This window comes from Scatophagus argus, chromosome 6 (assembly GCF_020382885.2).
Source record: "Scatophagus argus isolate fScaArg1 chromosome 6, fScaArg1.pri, whole genome shotgun sequence".
NCBI classification, from domain to species: Eukaryota; Metazoa; Chordata; class Actinopteri; family Scatophagidae; genus Scatophagus; species Scatophagus argus.
In genome coordinates, this window is record NC_058498.1 from 7917079 (window position 1) to 7941119 (window position 24041).

The following is a 24041-nucleotide window of genomic DNA, read 5'->3' on the forward strand; positions in this document are numbered from 1 at the left end:
TAATGAGAACACCTGTAACGTTACACGTACAACTACCGTGATTAATCAGTCAATCACTCAGTCAGTTAAGAGGTTTGTGCAGTCTGATGCAGACGCCTTGCAACAAATTCTGTCTTTGTGAAGCTTTAAATGTACGGTTTCCTCTGAAGCTTACAGGATATGTACTTCCCCTTTACGCCTGAGGATGACTGAAGACCAGCTGGCTTAAGTTTTCGAAACGGTGTTCATCGGCATAAAGTGTTGCTGGACGTGAAAATGTGACATGTGAGGCACATTAGTCCCAAACTGACATGAATATGTGGTATTGAAGACATTTGTACACTTTTTACTGTTCAGTGTTGTAACATGCTTGAAGTGATTAGAGATACTAGATGCATTGATGGATATTTTGTATGAAAGTCTCCTGCCAAAATTAAATACAGAAACAATCAAGGGTTCAGTTCAAGTGGAGTTTCAGTTCAAGCCATTAGATCAGAGAGTGGTGCAGAAAAGTTTCTGATATCACTACTGACTATTTATGAGATTAGTGAGGCTAGAAATGCAGGGACTGTGGCTTGATTCCTGCATTCAGATGAGTATGTCCTCATCAAGCCAGCAGGGCCTAGACTTAAAACCACCTGTTTAATATTTTTTAGGTCCCCCTTGTCCTGCCAAAGCAGCTCTGGCCTGTCATGGGAAGGGACACAAGATCATCCTGGCATCATCCTTTGGGTCCTGCGCATTGAGGATGGGGCCTTCAGGAGGGGTCGATTCGGCTGATTCCGGTGCATCCCACGCATCCTCGATCAGGTAGGGATCTGGGGAGTTCGCAGGTCCTTGTTGATTGCCAGAACCCAAGGTTTCCCCACAGAACACTGCATTGTAAACAGATGATTAATGTTGTTCACTTCACCTGTCAGTGGTGTTGATGTTGAGGCTCAACTGTGTATTATTATCCTGTTGTTTCTACTCAGCATATCCACTAGAGGGAGCTCTAGTCTTGTGTTCAAAGTTGGATATGCTCACCTGTTTGCTGACAGCAGAGGTCAACCTGTGGCCACCTGAGTCTTTTTCCCAGATGCCATAGTCTGATATCCAAAACTTCCTCATACAGCCAAAGAAAATGTGCCCTGACACACAGTCACTGTTATCACTCATTAGCTTTTAATAACTGAATGTTTTGATCGCAATATTCATCAGTAATTGATGGTGGTGATTGCTGTTCCTTGGATAAGAAACTTGTGTGTGTGCATGTGTGTGTGTGTGTGTGTGTGTTTCTGTGTTTCTATGCCTTCTTACTTTACCTCATTATAAAACTGTCTGCTTTCAAAAACCCATATAGATAAGATCAAACTTAAGTCAAGAGTTAACTCATTAAACAATGGGTTCAAAAGTCTATCTTAAAGCAATATTTGTGTGTCTGTTTGAACATTGAAACTGGTCTTGCTTGTTGTAATCATTTCTGCTGTTCTAATGCACTTCCAAAGTCCAAAGTCTGAATTGTGACAAATCAAGTTGGCATCCTTACAAGTTAGTCTTTTTCAGTTTTAGTATCGTTTAAGGACATAATGTGTGTATAGGAATGAACCTACTAACTGTTGCCATGAGGCTGCTGAGTTTCCAATCCAAGCAGGTTTAAACTTCAAAGGTTATACCATTCGGCTTCAAATGTGAATGAAAGGAAATGGAGCTTAGCGAGAGTTCACTGAGGAATACTTCTTCTATATTTATGTGTATTTCCCAGCAGCCTCGGACCATGATTCAGCTCCCGGTCCGGTGGTCCTGTGGGTGATCACACGTATCAGGTCTTAAGACATCACATCACGTCCACATTTTTGACACCACGCCATTCTGGACTGCATTAAGGAAAATTTGAATGCCAACTTCATGGGATCTAATTGCTGATAGAGTTTTATTTTGATATCAGTAATAAATTAAATATTAATAATAGCAACACTCCTCATTTTTCTCTCTTGTGAAGCTGAGAGGAGAGTGCTTACTCAGGAAAACTCTTCAAAGCTACATAAACATTTTCTAAAAATATGTGCAGGTTCTTTCAGGTTAGTCGTCTGTCATCCAGCCTGGTGGATTCATGAGGGCTATTTTGGCTAGCGGCCTGCGACTGATCAGGCATAATAACAGCCCACAACAAGGCGCAGCTATCTTTATGACCCTGCGGCCATGCTAAGCTTTTTCTTTCTGTGTCAGCTAATTTTTTTTTCTTTTCAAATTTCTGGAGTCCCACATTGAAAGACTGGGAGAATTTGAGCTGCTGTTTTGATGGGTACCATGGGTAGGTGAGAAGCTCCAAACCGGTTCCATTTCATATTCCCAAACAGAAACATCGAAGGTTCGAGATGTCTGACGCATCAGTTAATGTTATAGTTGGAGCAGCTTAGTTATTCGAGAGCAATGGCTAAATCTAAAATACAACCTGCTGCGGCTTTGAGATCATGACTTTGTGTCGGTGGTTTAACAGCAAACACTTTGTATTGGTTATTAACTGTGGGTGGAGACTGGAGTCGAACAAAGCAAAACAGAGTCACTGTGCAAAACAGACCCCATGAGTTAAGTGTTCTGTAACCAGAAAAACAGGTGTAACATCTATCTATCTATCTATCTATGTGTGTGTGGCTGTGTGTGAGTGTGTGATGTACACTTTAATAACTAAGAAACATTTTTACTGTCTGGATTGGTTAAAAAATGACTTAGATGTGGACTAACTGAGGAAACATTTCATGTAAACAGGTAGAAGAGTGTAGAGCAGGTACTTTTAGGCAAATTTAAGTGTGATGTAAGCTAGACGATATTATTGTTCTTTTGTCAATCAAATGTGGCATCTGACTTGAGGATTTTCTTTAAACCACACCTAAAAAATTATATAGCAGCATGATTATGTGAAACCTTATACACTGCAGATTTCTGCACTGGAGTTTAAATTTCAAAACAGAAGTCGATCTAGTCTTTAATCATTAACCTTGTCGGATATTTTCATTCATGAGGCACTTTGGTGCAAAATCAAACATTTCTGATATTTGGGTCACGGCCTCTCAGCAACTGCTGAATGCGGCTAAATTTAGGGCACAAGTGCTGGGACTGTTATAAGTCTAAATGAATGAACTGCACGGTGGGTATGTCAAGTAAAAACAATGCTCAGACAGATATACACAAACAAGCATAAAGCTGTCTTGTGTACCACTGTGACCTGCTCTATAAACCCTGTTGTTGCTCGCTCCTACCTCCTACCCTGGCATCACAGTGTTTGTCTTATAGTGCCAGAATAAACACGAAAGCAGTGATATCTGCATTCAAAAGACATAAACTGACTTCAAGGGTTTAAGGGAGTCCAGGAGATTTCCTGTCCAGTCTACCAGCCAGACCAGCTCGATGCTGTCTGTCCTCTCAGCTGTGGTCTTTTTTTGTGTTGTTTCTTTACAATTATCATATATTTCACAATTTATGCGCTGCGTTTCAACACCTTTACAGCAGCACCTCCTGATCATCTGGGCCCGTGACTTTAGGGAGTTCAGACAGATTGAGCTTTGACTCAGCAGCCCCACCTCATGTCTGCAGGTGGGAGGAGGAGGAGGAGTAGGTGGTGAGGTGTCTAAACACGGAGCAATGCTGACTATGTAGTCGTGTGACACAGCAGTCTGTTTTACGGGCTACACCACCACCACCCTCATCCATCCACTCGGGGTGACACACATACTCTCTCTGAGCCTCTCTGCTGGTAAGCCTGCCAGTAGCCTCAATAACCTGAAGTGCAGTCAGGGTTGAAATTAAAGCACTGCAGTGATCTGGAGGAGGTTGGAGGTGAAGAGAGTGACAGGAAAATAACAACTTGAAAACAAACTGGCTGTGCTTTTGAAATACTGTTTGCTTTTGCAGTCTTTTTGCTTTTGCAATGAAAAGTATTGTAATAGCGGCGGTCAAGGGAGGCTCTAAAACGTAATGGTGGTGTGGACTGAACATCTTGCTTTTCATTTTGTATATTTAGATAGAGAATAAGATTTATGTATGAAGTTGTTCGCATTTTTGCCTTGTTTTGTTTTGTTTTCTGGCCCACTTTTGCATTAAACTCCCATTGAATGATTGCAGGTGATGGTGATTGCTCAGTAACAAGATGTGAGCTAGTTGTGTGGTAATAATGGACTTTTAAATTTGGCTGGTCCATCAGGGCAACCAGTGTAAATGCTAAAATGAAAAAACATCCACTTGCACCATTGCTACCTCACAACAGTCTTAACAACAGTTTTTGAGTTTAGGTTTTTGAATGCTGCTCTTCCCATTGTAAGCTGATTGAATTGATTTTTCTAAGAATTCTTAGATATGTGTGATTGTGTCCTGAATAAGCTCTTCTTTGTGGGATTCTGGCCTTATTCAGTTTTGGCTTTTAATTATAGTCTCTTCCTGAGCTCAGCCAATGTGTTTTATGTTGCTAAAAACACACCAGAACACACAACTATCTCCAAATTTAGTCACAAGTTATTTACCTTCCATGCTGCCTTTTGTCTAAAAAAACTTTTGGCCCTTGATCCCTGCTGACCCCTGAAGTATCTGTGCTATCTGGATCACATTGCTTCAAGGTTAATTGAATCCAATAAGGATAATCAGGCACACAAATGTCACTTTGGTTGCTGTCTCCTTTAGCAACATCTGCCACTGGGCTCTTGTGCAAGGCTGCATGTAAACGAGCGATGTTCCCTCAGTAAGGTTGCATTACAGGTAAAGAGAGGGGGAGAAAATCCAAACACTGTTGCTTCAAATTGTGTTACTTTGTTTGTCGAATGTATCCAGGCAGCAGTAGTTAGCGGAGCATTTTAATTTCTCCTTAATGAAACTCGTGTGCTGATGACCCACTTCTGATAATCTGCATGGCTGATCTTGACTTGCATTTCTCAACATGAAGCTTATTGCGCCATTTCTCATCAATCGAGCACAGTTTCAGTTTCGTGGATTCTTTTGTTTTCTGTGTAACTTTGTCCAATTTCTGAGGATGAAAGAGTGAAAGGTCCCCCCGAGGGCCCCTGCAGGTACTAGCATGACTGTGTGTTTGCTTTGCAGCACGTTTGACTGCAGCCTGCTTGTGGCTCTGCAGCTCCACATCCGAACGGAACAATTTGGAAAATTCATATTTAGTTTTTGCCGTTAGCGGTGGCGGATGGAAAAGATCACGCTGCTCAGTACTGTCTGTGTACTCTATGTGTACTGCTGCAGTCACTCAGGATGCACTGAACAACATATTGTATCATGTGTGACAGTAATTGAATTGGCCTCAGTGGGTGACTTCATTCCTGTTTTTTTGTGGGTTTTTTTTTAAAAATATTGCTTTGTGTAAAAACACCAGTTAAATGCACTGTGACCTGCCTCTTAACAACCTGTCTGACAGATCTTCAGCTGTTGTCCATAGAATTCGTATATTTAAAGGTCATGTTTGTTTTGTTTCCCTCTATTTTTATGCCTCACTCGTCAATCTTGTAACATGCAGAAAGTACTAATGAAATCTAAATATCATAATTAGAGTTCTTCCAGGTCTGATTGTAGGCAGAGAATTAAAATTGCCAGGTGTGATGAGACGGTGAATGATGTTTATGTGTTTCAGCAGGAAGTGCTTGATGGTGTCACTTGTCTGTCTCTTCGTTGTCTCAGACATCAGCCTCTGACTCACCTTCAGACACCTAGTGTGTCACTATTGTTGATACCCAGTGCGGGCAACAATGGATAAAAATATTCTTGGTTGTAACAGTTTAATTCACAGATGACAAAGGCAAAGAAGAAGATCATGGTTTCTCTAGCAAACACACTGAGTGCTGGTAGTTGAGCAGGTGGAGCAATGCTGCCAGGATTAGAAGTTTAATTTCTACTCAAGCAGCGATATCAGATGTGTGCTGAATAGGACAGAAGCCTGAATAAGCATTCAAATGGATGTTATCTTCATTCAGATGCTGTATGAACCAGGCTCTCAGTTTTAGTCAGATTTACTCAGGTTTGTTTCTGGGGTGTCTCATTGTGATCACGAGAAGTGCAGAGTGATGCTGAGGGAGCAAAGTTTCTCTTTGCTGACCTTAAATCTGAGTTTAATATGTGTGCACAGCTTGTTTGGAACCAAATCAAATATGTAAGTGTGCTGTGGACACTTCAAAACTCCAATGCACTTACATGAAGAATTACCTTTTCGGCCATCTTGAGTCATCTTGAAAAGAGAAATAATTATGGTATCATAGTTTTTTAATAAGAAAGATGAAATGCGTGGTTTTACAAAGTATTTTTAATAGATTAATTGATGTTTTTTTGTTAAAAAGATTGTAACAACCACAAAGCCAGTGTCTCACTTTATTCTTAAACAAAGATGATGAAAAGAACACAATGTAGATACAGAAAGAAAGGCCTTGCACTTCCTTGAAAGATGCAGGTTGATGAGACACTTAACTCACTTTTCGCTACTTCACGCAGATTGTAAACAAGCCTTAATTAGTAAGTTAAGCTATCAAATGTCTCCCTGCTACCAGAGCTGCTTGTTTGTGCACGGGACTTTGGCATGGGATCCCACTGAACAAATAGCTCGCTATAAACAACTTCTGGAATGAATTTTTCCACGGGGTTGTCAAGAATACACAAGAGGAGCTTAAGATAACTGGGCACGAAAGAATCTGTGTAGCTGATGCACACCTGTCGGATGTGTGTATCCATTTCACCGCCTGCTTCAACTTCTTCACGGAGGAAAAAATGGTAGAAAAATGTCCCTTTGATTGACTGTTGCTAGTCTTCTTTTTTGTCGCTGCACTGCATTTCCCTAAACATCATGGATTTAACTGCTGGGTTGGAAACTGGTGCAAAAGTTTTCAGGAAGTGAATGCAGCTTTAATCTTATGATGCACTTGAGTAAGATACTTGAACATGCAGTACTGAAAACAGAACATTCAGAAGTACATCTTTGGTTCAAGAACCTTCCGTCGGCCTTTCATCTCAGTTGGCCGAGCTTTTGCTTTGCGTCAGATCTCGCTGCTGACGGTTTCTAATCCGTCTGGCCGGCAGCCTAGAAGAGGAAACATTGTTCAGCCTCACAGTGTTTACATCTCCTGCCTCCTTTGGGTGAACATGACCCTGCAGCTCAGAGGAAAAGCGAGAGTCTGCAGTTTTGCTGAGAAATAACAAGAAGTCCATCCATATCTGTTCAGAATATCGACAGCTGACAGTAAAAATCATACCCACCTTTCAGAGTGTTAGCCACTATCACCAGTGTTTCTCTGTTTAGCCTCTAGACAAATAAAAGCAGATTAACATGAGATGATTTAACAGGGGATTCTGCAGCAGATTACATTATGACAGTTTTTGTGGATAATTGCGGTGTGTGGCAACATACGCAAACGGAGGGCTCTTTGCCTTTCCTTTTTTTCGATTCCATTGGGAGTAAGGAGCATGAGAAGGACAAGTTATCTCTTGGTCTTTGCATTTTGTTTTTCTCTAATGCACACACACTTCTAATCACGCTTTAATTTTTTCTCCGACTTTGTTTCCATTTCTATTCTGCGCCCTGGCTCTTAAAATGTCCAGACCCTGCAACCCCTCTGACCTTCCACAGATAGTAACAGAAGCATGTTGCTAACATTTTAAACAGCAGTAACGGGATTCAGCGCATTCGCCCCACGTCGACATTGTTCCGTTTTCTAGCAGCTCATCACCGTGGAGCGGTGAGTTAACTTTGCAGCCCAATATCTGTTAAAGGGAAATGAATGGAAAGTAAGAAGGAGAAGTGGTGAAAAGAGGACGAAAATAGAGGAAAGACGAAACTAGGAAAGAAAAGGAAAATAAGAGGAAGAAGTGAAGAAGACTAGACCAAAACAGTACAGGAAGAAAAAACAGGAGAGGCGATGAGATGAGTAAACTTGAGGAAAGGAAGAGGAGGAGGAGAAGCAAGAGAGGAGAAAGGGAAGGGGCCAAAAACCGGTCTGAACCAGTGTAGGCTGACTCTTTGGGCTATATACCCCTCCTCACTTCCCTCCTCCTCCTCCTCCTCCTTTTCCCCCTCCTACTCCTCCTCCTCATCTTTCCTCTGAGTCAGACTGGCTGATCTTTTTCTTTTAGTGCTCCGTCATGCGCTTGTTGTCACCAGGAACAATTTGGATCCAGATTCCCCTGAAGTGTAAGAGGATCCACAGCAGAGTGAAGGCAGGAGCTGTGGTGGCCATGTCACAATGATCCAGGACTTTTAAGAGACAAGCAGGTGTTCCCCTGCACATTATGTAAGCAGGACGTGGCCTCGGAGCGATAGATTTGGATGTATTCAGGCAGATATGCTTGACATGAATGAACATCCACACATAACTTCTGATATTTCCCAACACAGTGGGTGTAATACTCACGCATCTATTTGTGGTATTTGTGGCTATATGTGAGCATGGAGTGGTGACACATTAGAAAGTGTCTCTTCTTTCAGTCTGATTTATGTCTTGTTTGTTCAGTTAGTGTTTCTGTGTAGTCTCTAGAATCCACTTTTAGACAAAGCACACAAAAACATAGTACTTGTATGTTACGGTAGTGGCATTGAGGAAAATGAAGTAAAGGAAGGCAGCATGAAGCACGTTACATAAGTGTGTTAAAAATTGTCCATCCAAGTCTTGGAAGCTGCTGAAGATGGTGATTATGTACAAAATAATGGGCAAAGTGTAGGGTATAAATACAGTGGTGGTTTGGAAGTGGCCCCAGGAAGTGTTTGAAAAAATCCAATAAAAAGAAAAGTATTAATTGATTTGGTATTTATATTGAGATTAATAAAGAAAAGACCCTTGAGGGCACAGAAGGTTCTGACCTGGTGAAATTCTTTGAAGTGGATCTCTGGGCCACCAATCCTTTGCATCAAAACCAGGTTCTAATCGCTGTCCCAGACTGCCCTGGCCGACTTGTTTCACAGACAATCAGTGTGTCATGGAGGCAGCACATCAACTCACAATTTGCTGATCTGCACAAAGCGGGGCCCAGGATTTATATATCTAGAAACATTATATATATATACATATATATATATATATATATATATGGATGTATATAGCAGGTTTGTGTATGTATGTGTAGATATATATATATATATATACACATACATATATTGTGTTATATTTAGAAACAGCAGGTATGTGTGTGTGCGAGGAGTGCTGGCCTTGTGGCTATACCATCATTTGGTCTTGTTTTTTAGTAGGCGACTGCTGTTATAAAACCTTGATAACAGAGGGGCAGCGAGGTCAGGGGCGGCGGTCTCTCCGTCCCTGGGATGAGCTCAGCCTGATGTAAGTTGGCTGTCGCTCACAGAGCTCATGAGAACCAACACTATTTCTGGAGTCAGCCAGCTGCCAAGTCTTAAACTTACTTTCCTGGACAAGCTAATGCTGACTTCTGTCTACACTGGAGATCACACGCTCTATTAATAATATATTCCCAGTAAATTGTCACTCATCAGAGCAAACATGGAATCACTGCGCACCGCAGCCAATTCAGAACAGTTTCCATTTTAGTGATTAAGCCAATCGTGTAAACTTCAACTTGACTGACATAAAATTAACAAAATCAATCAAAATCTTACAGAAAACTACTTCCAACAAAATACACTTATCACAGTGCTCATTATACAAAAAAATGACCCCTGTGAGAGACTTATTATTACATGAGACAATATTGAGAATACAGAGGGATGAGCTCATATAGCTGCTTTAGATGAAGGGAGTATTAACTGCGTTATACACAGCTTGGTACTCTAGTCTGGTCGTTGGAAAGAAACGAAAAACAAAATTGCAGCACAAATTATGTTAATTTTTAAACCCTTAAACCAATCATTTTATCTCTTTCGGCCTTGAGCATGATGAGGGGCCCCAATTAGATTCTGTCCCCAGCCCAGTGAAGTGTACACCCTCATTGGATGTGTGAAGCAGGGGAGAAGGCAGTGCTGGAGGTCAGACTCCTGACCTTTAACCTCACCATATAACTCTGCCAGGAGCCTCACTACACGCTGAGCAGTCATCAGTCCACTGCAGTGTGAGAGAGTAACTGCTCTGTGCTGACACACAGGTTTTATAAGGCGTGACAAATGGCAGCTGTATAGTCCTGGGGCAAGGAAGATCATCTTCGTGACTTTCACTGACAACCCAACAGAGCTTTCCTTCAGTGTATGTGCTTCATTTACAGAACCCTGTTCATTACAATAAAACTTGCTTACTGGGTGTAGGAAAATGCTTCAGGATTTTATCAAACTTTTGTATTTTAGCGCCTGTAGAGCATAAAAGTCTGCTGGCTCAGCTTTCTGACTTCCTGCTGACATACATGAGGAAAACCAGTGGAAATTGAGTGGCTCTGAAAAAAAATATATATATATATTTATGCTGTTTTATTTTATGTGCGGTAAAAATGCTCTTTAGATATGTAGGATCCCTAAATATTAATCAGTTTTTATGATCTGAGTGACACTTTGTGCAGGAGGTGAGACAGTTAAGGGACCTTAGGATCCAAGTACCACTTTGTATCTTACAGTACCACATGTTTTTTGGGGTGGGGGGGGTTGCCTGTATTAATGTTTCAGTTTTGATCTTCTCTAAAGTCAGTGTGGAGGGTTTAGGACTGTGGCCACTTCGGGCTGTCAAATTCCTCCGTTTCAAAATGAATGCGGTTAAAACTTACTAATCAATTGTCACACTAAGCTTCAGAAGCAAGTTTGTGAAAGTTGGTAGAAGTGAAAACCACTTCACATCCTCAATAGTGACCGTCAAGCTGCCTTTGACCAAGACACCCTAGTGGGAAACTTAGGTGAGGGTTAGTGAGTTTGAATGAGCAAGGCGTTGCCATGAAAGAGCTTAGTGGATAAACAGTGGTTTAAAAAATCCTGAATGAATGTCTGTCTCTCCATCTCCAAATCCTCCACACCTCATTGATTGGAAAAACATGCATTATAATCCAAGTATAAAGCATACTTGGGCAAAATTACGCTGCCACAGCTGAAAATCAGTTCCACCTGCACAGAGGAGAGGCTGTACTTTTTAGTTTTTCCATTGCATAACTCGCCAGCTGCATTTTATTGATTCCTATGGAGAGTTAAGAAATCTTGCAGAAGACTCAGGCCTCCTCTTACTGTGAATGGCTTAAAGTATGTGAAAATGCATTTTTTTTTAAATTGTTGTACTGGGTTGTACTGGGCTTGTACTTTCTCTACTTTTCAGTCGGCCATACTTAGTTAGATGGAGTTTTCTTTCTTACATAATAAAACTAGATGAAGAAGACACACAGAATGTAAATACTCACTGCTAGGTGTTGTAAGTTAGTCAACAGCTGTTAAAGCTGAACCTCTGACCTTGAGTGAGAGGACAACTTATGATCACATTACAGATGGTCTGTTTGTATGTAAATGGTGCCTTAAGGTGCGACACCACCTGCACCTGGTTTTTGTCAGCTAGAACCATTTTGCAAATCTCTTTGTTGCATTTTTTTTGGTTTTAGCTTGTTTAAGTTGTGCACTTACAAGTGAACCAGAGCCTGTAAACTGAAGCCTGAAGAACTACCAAGCAGCCTGCTTGGTAGACAGAAAACTGGTCATCCTGCCAAGAAACAGGAAGAGGGAGTCAAAACACATGCTGTAACTTAAACTCAGCATAATGCCCAGTCCAGGGCTTTTCTTTCTTGTGATCAGATCTGTGAAGAAACAGTTTAATATGAACATGAGCACTTACCATTCGCTGACAGTTTTAGATATCTCTGTTTTAGGCATCACAGTTCAAACATCACTCCCGACATGAAATAAATCTCTCCCAACATGCCCGACGTGAACAAACCACTGGATATTCACAAGATATCCAACTGTTGGAACATACTCGAGTCTCTGCCTCGTTCTCATAAAGCTCAGCTGTGCTTCTTTTCGCTAAAAGTCACCAAACACAGCAGTTATTCAGCGGCTGCTGGTCACTCATTTCTCAGTCACTTCGACTCACTGCAGCAGGTCTGCACACGTTTTATTCCACACACTTATTATATACATCCATTCTACACTCTTATATATAGCACGTGTGAAAAGGTATCTGATGGAGTAGGTTGATGTAATCTGGGAGGCGAAATTTTGCTTAAAGATGCAGTAAATGATTCTGATATAACGATATTTGATTGGCGAGTCTCATTCCAAAGCATTCTCAACCCAAAGCATCAATGTTGGATGACCTGGGAATGAGAGTCAGCAATTAGCTATCTTTCTCTAGCATTGTTTACATGTACTAACCCGTACTGGCGGCCAGCGCGGCTATCAAAACAAAGAACACAGAAGCTGAGATTAGAGCTCGCGTAGAGGGAGTCTCTGCTCAGGACTCCATCACTGCATTACGTCTTTACATAGCCAATAGTTATTTGCAATACATTAATGTTTGAAATTGCATATGTGTAACCTTTAAAAAAAATGCAAAAAACAGGAATCGTTATTGTTTTGTTTGTCTTTTATATGCAGAATTAGTTACTTGATATTCTAATAGTTTTGTAACATTACAGAACTTGACTCATCAGAAGTCGTAATCATCTAACTTTCAGTTCTGCTTCTTCTTTGTTAAATTCTGTTCATATCTACACAAAAAGAAGAAGTCCATTAAAAACTACCACGTGGTGACAGTAATCATGTGGCGCACGTTTTTGTTTTTGCACGTGATGTATGTGCCTCTGCTGCATAGTGTGACACATGCATCAGTATCCATATGAGATGCCTGAGTATCTTAGACTTCATTTGTGATGACTGCTGCATGCATACTGTACATATAGATATCTACGTGGCATGTCAGCGGGCACCCCTGCTAAGGCCCTCCGTGCTGCAAAGGGCAGCCAACACGCTAAATTACTCCCTCTCCAACCCACCTCCCCACCCCAAATCCATCCGCCTCGCCGCTAACCTCGCAACCTCGCTGTGGGGCTGGTCCAGCGAGAAGCAGCGCAAACCGGCGTGAGCCAGTGCTGGGAGCTGCATCGACACCCACCCCCCCACCTCCTCCTTCCTCTGACTTCTTCCTCCCATATGTGCATACACACACTCACGCACACACATATCAGGATTAGTGTACTTATGAGGGCCTGCCATTGTCTGCATTCACTCTGTGATATCTGATCCTCACCTTAACGTGGTTCTCTGACCTAGGATTGGACTGCAGGGCATTTTTCATTCGACAGCTTTCAGGTTTTTGATTTTGATCGTTTCATTTGCATCGTTTGCCTTGTTTAATGATCCTCAATTTTTGTTAATGACCCCTTCATGCCAGACCTCAAAATCTAGACTAATTTCTAGGTATAATAAGTGTATATAGTAAACTCAAAACTATAATTCCCTTTTGGAGGCTTTTAAAGACAAGTCATAATAACCCCAGTTCTCACTGTGGAGGTCAAAAACAAACTGGTACTCACAAAGAGAGGAAAACAACCATACACACATACTTCCTCCCCTGTCCCCCAGATACACTCTGAGCTCAAACTATCTTGAGCTGCGTATATACAGTGACATGTGCATTTATAACTGTTTGTGACTGAAATAAGATGAGAAAATCTGACCCCACGCTATAGGAAGATCTAGAATTGGATTCTCTTCTGACTTAATCTAATACATATCTAATATTACTATCTTTAGTGGGGTTGGTTGGTGTTGTGTCAAGGACAGATTTTTCCGACTATTACATACAGTGGTATTTGTTGTAAAAACTGCAGTAAAAATGTTTTAGGCACAGAGCAAGAATGTGTTTCAGAGCAAACACAACGTTTAGCCAGAGTGGTCCAAGTTTACAAGGCCTTTTCCTGTTGTTGGGGAGCAGGGAGGTATTTTTTGTGAGCCAACTTCCCATTAAGTTCCCACTCATTCAAGGACACTCTTTTAGTGCGATTCCTTTTCTGGAGTTTAAAAAGGAAAATGTGAGAAAGCTCCCTCAAATTAGCACAGATGCTATCTCAGTGTAAAAATAAACACAGCACAGGATGCACTTTATTATGTACTTGTACACACCTAAGCCACTCTTTATGAAAAGTGTCGTTTGCTTTTGCTTTTTGTATGTTGTAACATGTAGTTCAGCAATATCTTCAACACGACTTCATGCTTGTAATATGAGGGGAAAATTCCATTACATCAGTACAAGGCAGTGGTGTAGTCACCAAACTTTCAAGTTCCCGGTGTTTGAGTCCGAGTCGAGACCAGTCGAGTTCACTACTGATCCAAGTCAAGTCCAAGTTAAGTCCAATCCAAATATATTATTGTATAATTATTTTACCATATTGAACTTAATGTAGATATTATCTCATGTCAAATTACTATGGTATGTTATGAAAAGTAATAAAAAAATTTGAGGACTCATCTCCAATTTATAAGTCCAAATGCAGTTACTGCACAAGTCCGAGTCCAAATTAAAAAAGTCAAAATGTGTGGGTGAGACAGCCAAGTCACAATTCCTTAAAATTAGGGCTCAAGTTGGACTTGAGTCCGAGTCCTGGACTTGAGTACTACAAGCCTGGTACAAGAGGTGTGTATTAGAAAGCTGGAGATACGATGCGTATCACGATACAGGGTTTACAACTCAATATATTGCAATTGCTGTCAGCAAGGTGATATTGTTCCATAGCCGAGTGTTCATTGTGTTTATACAAGCGATACCTGCTTTCTTCTTCCTGGCTCAGCTGACGTTATGTTGCAGCGGGAAGAGTCAAATGGTCGAAGATAGATTGGAAAACTCCCGTCTAGAGGTCAGATACTGCTACAAACCACTGCTGCAAATCAAAATCAAATTAAAAATTAAAAATCGATATCTCTCAAGTGTATTGATATTTTCTAACACCCCTGATTGCTACCAAAATGGCACAAATTTTTTCAGCAATGACAAACTGCTATCTGTCATGACAGACTGAAGAGTTCGAGGTGGAGAAAGGCATCATATTAGCTCTGTAGCAGGATGTCAAGTTGTCACTATGTTATGTCATCTGGACTGCAGCATGAATAAATTTTGTTGTGCCACTTTCAGGTATGACCGGGCATCTGCATTGCTGTGACCATGTGAGCTGGCAGAGCCAGTGCCCCCATTCAGGGGCTGATCAGTAGTGACAAAGCAATTTAAGGGGGGGGGGTTGGTAGAAATTTGCAGTCTTTCTTGCTATATTCCGCATGCAGTTTTTTGTCATTTTCTTGAGGCCAAACCTTTTGCATGATAAATCCAAACAAACTTCAAAGTAAGTCACTGTCTCACCCACACATTTAAACACATCCGTTCTTGTCATGCACAAAGGCAGTTGCACAAGCACACATGCAAATCACAAGGATCGGCGAAGTGTCAAACAACAGAGAACAACAAAAGGGCAAAAGTCAGCATGTCTTTGTGTACAGTTCAGTCTGTCTACAGGGGGAGTGGGCTTCCGTGCATCACAGTAGGTCTGTGTGTTGGGAGTGTGCGTCTGCCGGCAGCGTGGCGGCATGTGTGGCTGATTTTATCTTCACCTGCAGAAAACACACAGGCGGAGGGTTCATCAAGTGAACTTTCAATACTGACTTAACCCATTTCAAAAGGTCACACAGCAAAATCAAGTCTGTTGAAAACTGACACTGTTCTTGTATAAGAGTTTGTCATATGACAGAGTTTCAGCACAGGATTCAATTAGCATGATTATTATGATGAACTCGTCGGCTATCAGCTCGTTTTCCAGACTGGATATATTTAGCATTTTGGAACAGTTGCCCCCTCAGACAAACAGAGGCGGCAGACTTAGTGCTGCTGACCAGTCACCAACTTGGCCGTGCCCTCTCACCCAGAGTCTGGACCTCTCACAGCTTCCCCTCTGAAAGGTGATAAACAAACTGTCTGCCCCCTCACCTGGATTCCACTTCTCTCGACAGCGTTTGTGACACAGATGCTGCCTATCTTTTTTTTTTTTAACAAGGCTTGATCTGTTTGGAGTACGTAATCATTTGGATTTTTATTTATTTATTTATTTATTTTTGCACAATGGCTCATAGATCAGCGGTGTTGTTGCCTCGTAACTCAGTCCCGCTCTTTTCCATGTAGAGATGTAAAGATTACAGGTATTCTCCTGCCAAAGTAACTGGCCTCGACTGGTCCCTGAGAAACTGGCTGCCCACAGGCTACAAAATAATTAGGATTGTTTAAATACAGAGGATGGTTTCCAGCTTGGTCATCGCTGTAGTAAAAAGTACACTTTAATTGCCCTTTTTATTGTGAGTAACATAAAAAAGTTGACTCAATTTGTGTGTGTGTGTGCGCGTGTGTGTGTGTGTGTTTCTTTTTTTTTCTTCCTTTTTTTATGCAAAAGTAGAGAAAAGGTCAGCACTCACTAAACCAATCCAAATGGTCCAAATACTGTTGACATTTTATTAGCAAACAGGGAGCAAAAACACCACAAACATTTTAGCCTCAAACCTTCTTCACAGAAGGGGATTCAGAACCACAATTTGCCAAGTACAACAAACAGGAAATTGTCTAATCTGAATCTTGAATACAGAACATAAACATAATGATAGTCGAGATAACATAACTTCAGACTAAACTCAGAAGATGAGTGGAGGCAGCTCGTGCAGAGGGCTCCTGCAACACGACGCATATGAGAGATATTTGTTGTCTCAGAGCTGCTGCTTGACTGTTTTTCAAAGTACATCAGGGTATATACACAAAGTGGACTAGGAGATCCAGAACCATAGCTGGGATTGGGACTCGCTACGATAGCATATTTATTTTCTCACCCTCTTCCCCACTTTTGAATAAAATACGTGAATTTTTATTGGCCCTCTGCCACTGTGGGTGCCCAGTATCATCCTAACACCCTAACACATATGCAAAACTCCTTTCAGAGATTTTAAACTATTTTATTTAAACACTTAAAAAGATATTCTGAGTAAAAAGTACATTGTGGCCAAATGTGCCACAAGGTGTCATTATCAACTTTTCAAATAGCCTGTAAATAGGCCAGTTGTAAAACAAAATGCAGGTTTGAAACTTTTTTCTTTGTTGTTTTTTTTTTTTTTTTTTTGCTTCCTAGGTGTGTTCAGACCATTTAAACTCATGCTGCGGTTTACCAGTTAAAGGGCCATGTGATGTCACCACAGATAAGACACTGTGGCGTGCCAAGGAAACGCCAGCTCTGTGCTGATTGGCTGGGCAGCAACATGTTTTCGTATTAAATGCACTTGACAACAGCACAGCCAATGAGAACAGAGAGATGGTTGGGGCCGATGTTCCCAGCTGTCTACGTCCTCACACACACACACACAGTTTTTAGTTTCACTTCCTCTTCTTTTGCAGACGCTGATGCTGAAAGTGAGTTTGTCGAGTGCTTTGCAAAGTTCTGCAGCTCAAGTTTGAACATGTCAGTCTTGTGAAAACACATGACAATTTAATTTTGGTCATGTGTTTTTACAGTTTCAAAGAGGAATTTCCACAGAAATTCCACAGGAGCATAAACAAAAGAGCAAGCAATACAAAGGAATGAGTTTATTGCTAATTTGTGCTCAATACAAATTGCTAAATATAGACTGCAGTGCATGAAATGGCTGCTTTTTCACTGACGCAAATTGTGCAGCAGATTCAAATCAAATGTCTGGAAGATATTTGGACAGGAAATCTCTAGAATGGAGATAAAATCCAACTAGGTCACACATAGATAACACGCAGAGAATATGTCACTCTTTATTAGCTCCTGAAATTAAATAAATCATTTACTTGAAGCTCTTTTTTTGACTGATTTCTAATTAGGTTAAGAGTAGATGTACTTAAAACATCTTTATCACACATATTAGAGGCCATCTGTAGGAAGACGTAAAAGGTCAAAGTTGGTTATTTTGCTGCAGGCAAAGTGTCATTAGAAAGCAGCTTTGGTTTGCTGTTTAAGGATTGCTGAGCTCTGCACACAGACACACACACACACACATGCACACTCAAAACACACCTTTAGGCTTTTAGCTATAGATACTATATGGCTTGCACTTCACAAGGGTTTATATTTTCCTGTTCCATTCATGTTATAACCATCAACCCGTGTTTTGTTTACTGGTGTCTCTCTGTGCTCGCGCTGATATTACTCACATGGCCCTGGGATTCAACTTTCCACACACACAGACAAGTCCACCAAACAACAGTGACAGTTTGTGTGCATGCTAGTCACGCACACACACACACACACACACACACCCACCAGTCCAAACAAGAAAAAACATGCACAAAGGACAACCACACACTTTCACGCACTCACACATGCACACTGGCACACACATCCTCGATATATTATGGAGCCTCAACGCAGCTGGCATGTGTTTGCGCGTGTGTGTTTGCACATGTGTGTATGTGTCTCTAGCCTGATCTATGCCTGGTATTCAGTAGAGCAGTTGTCACTATTTATAATTGTGTTCTGCAGAGCATGTGTCAGTGTAGTACATGTTAACTTGGTGTCTGTTCGTGCATACAGGACTGCAGTTTTGCACATTACCTTATGTATTTTAGCAAGTGTGTGTGTCAGTGTGTGTGCTGCATGTTTGTTTCTGCTTGCTGTTTTTAGTTTTTATTTAAGGTCACATTGCATCTGAGGCCTTAACAGAGTGACTAACAGCAGGTTCAGGAGACCACACCTGTGTCCGTGTCACCTGCAGCATAACACATCAGACCTCAGTGTGACATCTTTGTGTCCTCACAAATGTGAACTGTGCAAAAAGAACAGATTGTTTGTTACATCTGTCTCACTGTTTGATCAAGCATCGAGTGCATGTTGGCAATATTAATAACAGATTCTAGTTTATCCAGACCAGATATACCAGTATGGAAAAACTTTGTTTCTGGTTGGCTGATTAAAACACAGCAAAGCTATGTTTTCGTAAGCCAGCAGCCTTGTGGGTGTGATGTACTGCAAGGGGTGGATAATAAGACTTCAACCTCAACCTTTATTTTGATATTTTAGCCCACCTCATTATGAATTTTTCTTAAACTAGTAACATTTTTCAATGAGACCTTTGATCACAACTCATGGAATCCACACTGAGATTTCAAAGGTTTCTAAGAAGGTTCCAAAATGTTGGAAAAACTTGGTTCAAAAGTTGTCTTCTAGTTTTCCATGCTAGGATCAGAAAACAGAATCTAAACTGGCTCTGTAGTGCCATCAGTAAGCTTGCCAACTAAACATGTCATGTTGACCAACACTGAACTTTCACTTCAGTACAGCGAGTACTCTGAGAGATGTGGGAAGTTTTAGTTTCCATTTTACAATGCATATTTGTGCACATTTGCATCAAGCTCTATCATAAGCTGTTTGGTTTGTAAGTATTGCTGTAAGTATTGCTGCTCTAATAGACCTCAACGTGCAACTTCTAACCTGGATGGTTTTGGTTCTCACAGCTGATGAGTTGTGAATTTAATGTCATTTTCACTGGGGCCAAATGCAGTGCATGTTTTGACTGGTCATGTTTCTGCTGTGTGTATTTTGCTGTGCTGTTCCTGCATGTGATGCGATGTGTTTACATGTTGTTCTTACACCTGTCAAAGTTCCACAGTCTGGCCCTTTGTTCTCGTTGCGGGTCAGCGAGTTTGTCTGTTTGCCTTGATTTCTCCAGGCCATCGAAAAGTCCGCCTGTTTTTCTATTCGGTTGCCAGTTTTGCTGATTTCAGATCAGATATGTAGCCACAATGGGCCTTCTGTGTCAGAAGTATTCCTGCGCTTCGTTGGTTTCAGGTAGAGTGTGCTTTGGTTCTCACAGATGGCATCACTTATTCTGTCCTTCCGTCATCACGACATGTTTCACAGACTGACAAACACTCCTGACGAGGTGAAAAGGGGCGTATAAAGCAAACCAAACAGACAGAAGAAAGACAAAGAACATTCTTTGTCCTTGTTTTATTTTTTAAGATGAGATGAGATAAACCTTTATTTTATCTTGTGCTATCCTAAATAAATAAATAAAAAAAACTTAAAAAAAAAACAAACAAAAATAAAGCAAGGACAATTTTCACATATTTGTATGGTATTTTTGCCATATTAGGCATATACAAAAAAAACTTGCAAAGACAGAATTATATAATTTGTGAGTTTGTTTCAAAGACTCTCTTTGTCCTTCACTTTCTTTCTCTTTTTTGCTCAATGTTTCTCTGAAGTTTCCCTTCACTACTTTCTCTGTCCCTTTCGTCTTCTCCACCCCTACAGTCTGTCTACCATCCCCACCATTGTGTTACAGTATTGCGTGACCACAGACTTCTTATATAATCCCTTGCAGTTGTTTTGCAAAGGTCTGTGCATTCTGAGTCTCGCTGTATGTTAGATGGAAAACAAAATTAACTTGGTGTGGTCACAGTGTAATGCAGGACAGATGCAAAGCTGCAGTATTCTGTGAGAGGCTGACTGCAGCTTAAGGATGAATGGTGGGAGGAAAGCAAAGTTAGGTCTAACAGCAATAGAGACAGAAACTAATGCCTCCTACCTGTCAAACATCTCAGTTACAGTACATCTTAGCACCTGCACAATTAGAGAATTTTTGTGTTATCCTTATGGCTTATCTTTTCAAATCATTCGATAACAACCTCTGATTTCATTTAATTACTTTGTGTTCTTGTATGTATGCGTGCTAGTCTGCAGATTGTCTTTTGTCTTTTCTTATACTTTTTTTCGCTTCCTCTTTCCTGGTCTTTACATATAATGGACAAGGTTTGCACAGGAGTGTGAGCATATCAAGCGCCACTGAGGGCTTTTTTGCACATAGATAGATAGATAGATCGTTTTTTCAACAGCAAAAAATGCAAGCGTACAATCTCCAACTTAGTCTCAATAAAAATTATGAGCGTCACTCTCATTAATGTATGTACGAGTTAACATATCTGGCAAGGATTCCACCAAATATAATACAATATTTTATAGCTGTCCTCAACCAAAACAAGAGTCCTTCTCTATCAAAGTACTTTTATTGTACAAACATAACCACAGTCATGAGTCAGGATGTGAACCCCATCCATCTGACCACCTCTCTGATAATCTGTTACTGCAGCTGAAAGTAGAGGTTGCAGGTGATCATATTCCAGGCAGTGACCACATTTGTCAGCACAATTTATTAATATGAAAACAGAACGTCCAGAAGGGAGCAGCTGTAATGGCACCTTCAGGTGTCCCATTTACTTGGTGTATTCGGTGCCAGTAATACACCAGTATTTGGTGCACTCATCAAAACGAATTAGTGAATTTCATTGTAATCTGTTGAGGCCATTGTTTCTGATTCCTACTTCAGCTGGAAAAAAAAACATTTTTGTTGCCAAAAATGAGTAAATTCAGCTTCATAACAATCCTCATAACATCTACGTCAATTTCTACTGGTCGTTTTCCCAGTGCTGTGTGTTTATGTGACCTGGACTGGGGATTAAATCAGCTGAGTGACCTTATGACTGTCCAGCTGGGCTTTTGGCTGCAGGAGCAGAGAGGAGGAGGTTCTGGGGTCTCCCGTGGGAGTTCTGGTGGATGGATGTCAAGGGGCTACATCAGGGGTTGAAACTGTTTTCCCAGTTCTGTTTCCCCAAAAGGTTCCCTACTGAGTTTGTTATTTCCAGACGAGAAGATCCAGACTGTTAGGGACACAGGGCTGTGACAGTGGTGCCAGTTATTTCCTTAACCGAAAGAAAAGTTGCAGCATTTAAAACTTTTTCAAATGTGGCTTTATTTTCAGTTTCACATTGCTTTCACATTGTCAGTAAAGGTAACATCATACCATGGACAGTCCCTATGATGTAACATGACCATAATAAAACTTGTCTGGCTGAAATTAAAGGGGAACTCCGTGTTATCCATTCTGCATCAACTGTGATAAGTACTAGGGTGTTTAACCGGTTCCTGCTTCTGGAGCTCATATCTATCCCTGTTGTAATGTGATTATGCTTTAGTTGCAGACTTTTGCTTCACAACGCACAAAAGTGGTTTGTGCTTTGGCAATAAAGTTCCTAAGAGGATCTTCATGTAGGATCAGGCTTCACAATATTAGTGTGATAAAGGCCCAACATGGCAGACGTGGAAGCCTTAAATGAGCATCAGGTGCCAAAGTTGTTTGTTGTATCTTGTGTAGTGTATCATTGAAGGAGACAAGAAACACACCACCATTCATCAAACTGTGTTCTGTTTGTTCGGGATTCACTCTGCCATGGCTGCCACATCCATAAACAAGAACTCCTGATCTGATGCAGTGACCATCTTGAATGACAAAATGCGCAGCCCCATCCTGGCACTGGACGTTTGTTCCCTGCTCATTAAAAGAAAGCTTGAAAAAAAAAATCCATGATGTGACAGAAAATAATCTCCTGGCATATTTACAACTGAGATCATTAGCTGATTTACAGACAACTTTTCAACAAACATATGTAATGCTAGCTGCTAATGCTAGCAGCCAAAAAACAACACATGTTATTGCTAATTAAACATTACCTGGTAAGATAATTGAGAATCTTCACAGACAAGACCTCTGAAGATGGTGGTAGAAAATCATAATGGCCGCTTTTAACTGTTTTCTGACATTTACAAACCAAATGTTTAATTGATTAGATAGATTAGGTAGATTAAACTTCTCTCAGAGGACTTAGTAGGACAAATATTGAGAAAGAAATGTTCCTGTCTTACATTTTTAAAAAGTTTGCTGACCTGAGAAGATGGAAAAAAACCATGACAAATTAAGTCAGCAAAGAAGAATGTGTTTTTGACTGTCTGAATGGCAGGTGACAGCCTGTCCAACCAGTTTTAAAGTTAAGAACATGAGAGAGACATCAAAATGCAGTCATGTCAGCCTCCCTGGCTTCCACTCCTTTCCTGTGACCCAGCGATCCACCTCGTGTTTTTCTGAAAGATGACTCCCTGTACGCCAACACCTGGATTTAAAAAGTGGGCATTCGGCCAAGAGCAGGAGAAAAACAAACCTCACAGGTTTCAGCTTTCCTTTATATGAAAAACAAACAGGGGGAGAGAGTTGAGAGCGAGGGATGGAGGAATAGATGGAGAGACAAAGGGAGGTGAGAATGAGGGGGCTGTTTGGCCCAAGACTCATCCCTCCACGCTGAGACCAGCTGAGAGTAGAGCTTGTTTTGTTGCCCTGCGACACGGGACCAGCAGGACTTCCTCTGAAGTAGCAGTTTGCTGTGGGTGGCGGCAGGCTGGAAAGGGGAAGAAAGTGGTGGTGTGTGCCCAAATGTTTGTGGTCTTGGAGGAGGAGGGTACATTGTCCTCTGTTTAACCCCCTCAACCGTTAGCAAACAGGCTATAATTCCACAAAGTCACATCCAGTCTCTAAAAGTCTGAGGGTGTGTTAGCTGAGGAAATCAGCACCTTAGCATGTGCCAGAAGAAAGAAACACTGAGGGGAGAATAACAAAGGTGCTAAAAAAATAAGAAAAAAGTATAGAAAATATAACAAATAATCTTCCAGAAATTTGTGCAAATATTGTAGATCTCTGCCAGATATTGACAGTATTATAAAAGGTATTAAATACTACAAACAGAAATCATAAAATGCTTGTTTTTTCATGTTAGAAGAGAAGTATATCATTCGAGATCGCTTTAATATAATTCATAAAGATAATAATAACAATAATAATCTATGATATGTTTGCACATCCCATCAAGGCTGATAATGATGATGATGATGATGTGTCTCTTGTTCTTCCCCTGCTCTTGTTCCTCCTTCTGAATGCTTCTATATAATCAGGTTTTTGTCTAGATATAAAATGCCACTGTTATTCTCACGTACATTAGCCAAGCAGAGATTTGAAACAGAGGATTTTTTTTTTAAAGCATACAAACAACCCCAGTCTGAAGTTTCTGCACTGGTTCTTCAAAAACAACTGAGCTCGCCTACAAACCTCTGACACTGTAGCCTCTCCAGGGGGGATGAGCTGAACAAAAACACCACACTCCTCCAGTCGTGACATCACACACCATCGCCCTCTCAGTGTTGAGGCTTCATGTGGATGAAGAGATGAAAAATAAAGAGCAGCGGTATAAAGCAGTAGTTCTGAGAGGCTGTGTGGTTTTGAACTAGATGCTAACAGCAGCATGCTAACATGCTGCTAACATAAT

At 41.0% G+C, this 24041-nt stretch overlaps 2 long non-coding RNA genes across 4 annotated transcripts in view; one reads left to right on the plus strand and one right to left on the minus strand.

The window, feature by feature from the left end:
- The first annotated feature begins 84 nt into the window (after window positions 1–84).
- Window positions 85–24041, plus strand: part of LOC124060111 — a 50345-nt gene continuing 26388 nt past the window's right edge. For 2 of the 3 annotated variants that reach the window (XR_006843505.1, XR_006843504.1), the window contains exons 1-2: window positions 85–264; window positions 636–789. This is a non-coding gene — a long non-coding RNA (uncharacterized LOC124060111). The remainder of the gene's footprint in view (window positions 265–635; window positions 790–24041) is intronic. The other variant, XR_006843503.1, reaches the window with a different exon arrangement.
- On the minus strand, window positions 6374–7918 carry LOC124060112. Its single transcript, XR_006843506.1, has 3 exons — window positions 7346–7918; window positions 7195–7240; window positions 6374–7018 (listed from the first exon to the last, which is right to left on the minus strand). It is a non-coding gene; the product is annotated as an uncharacterized LOC124060112 (long non-coding RNA).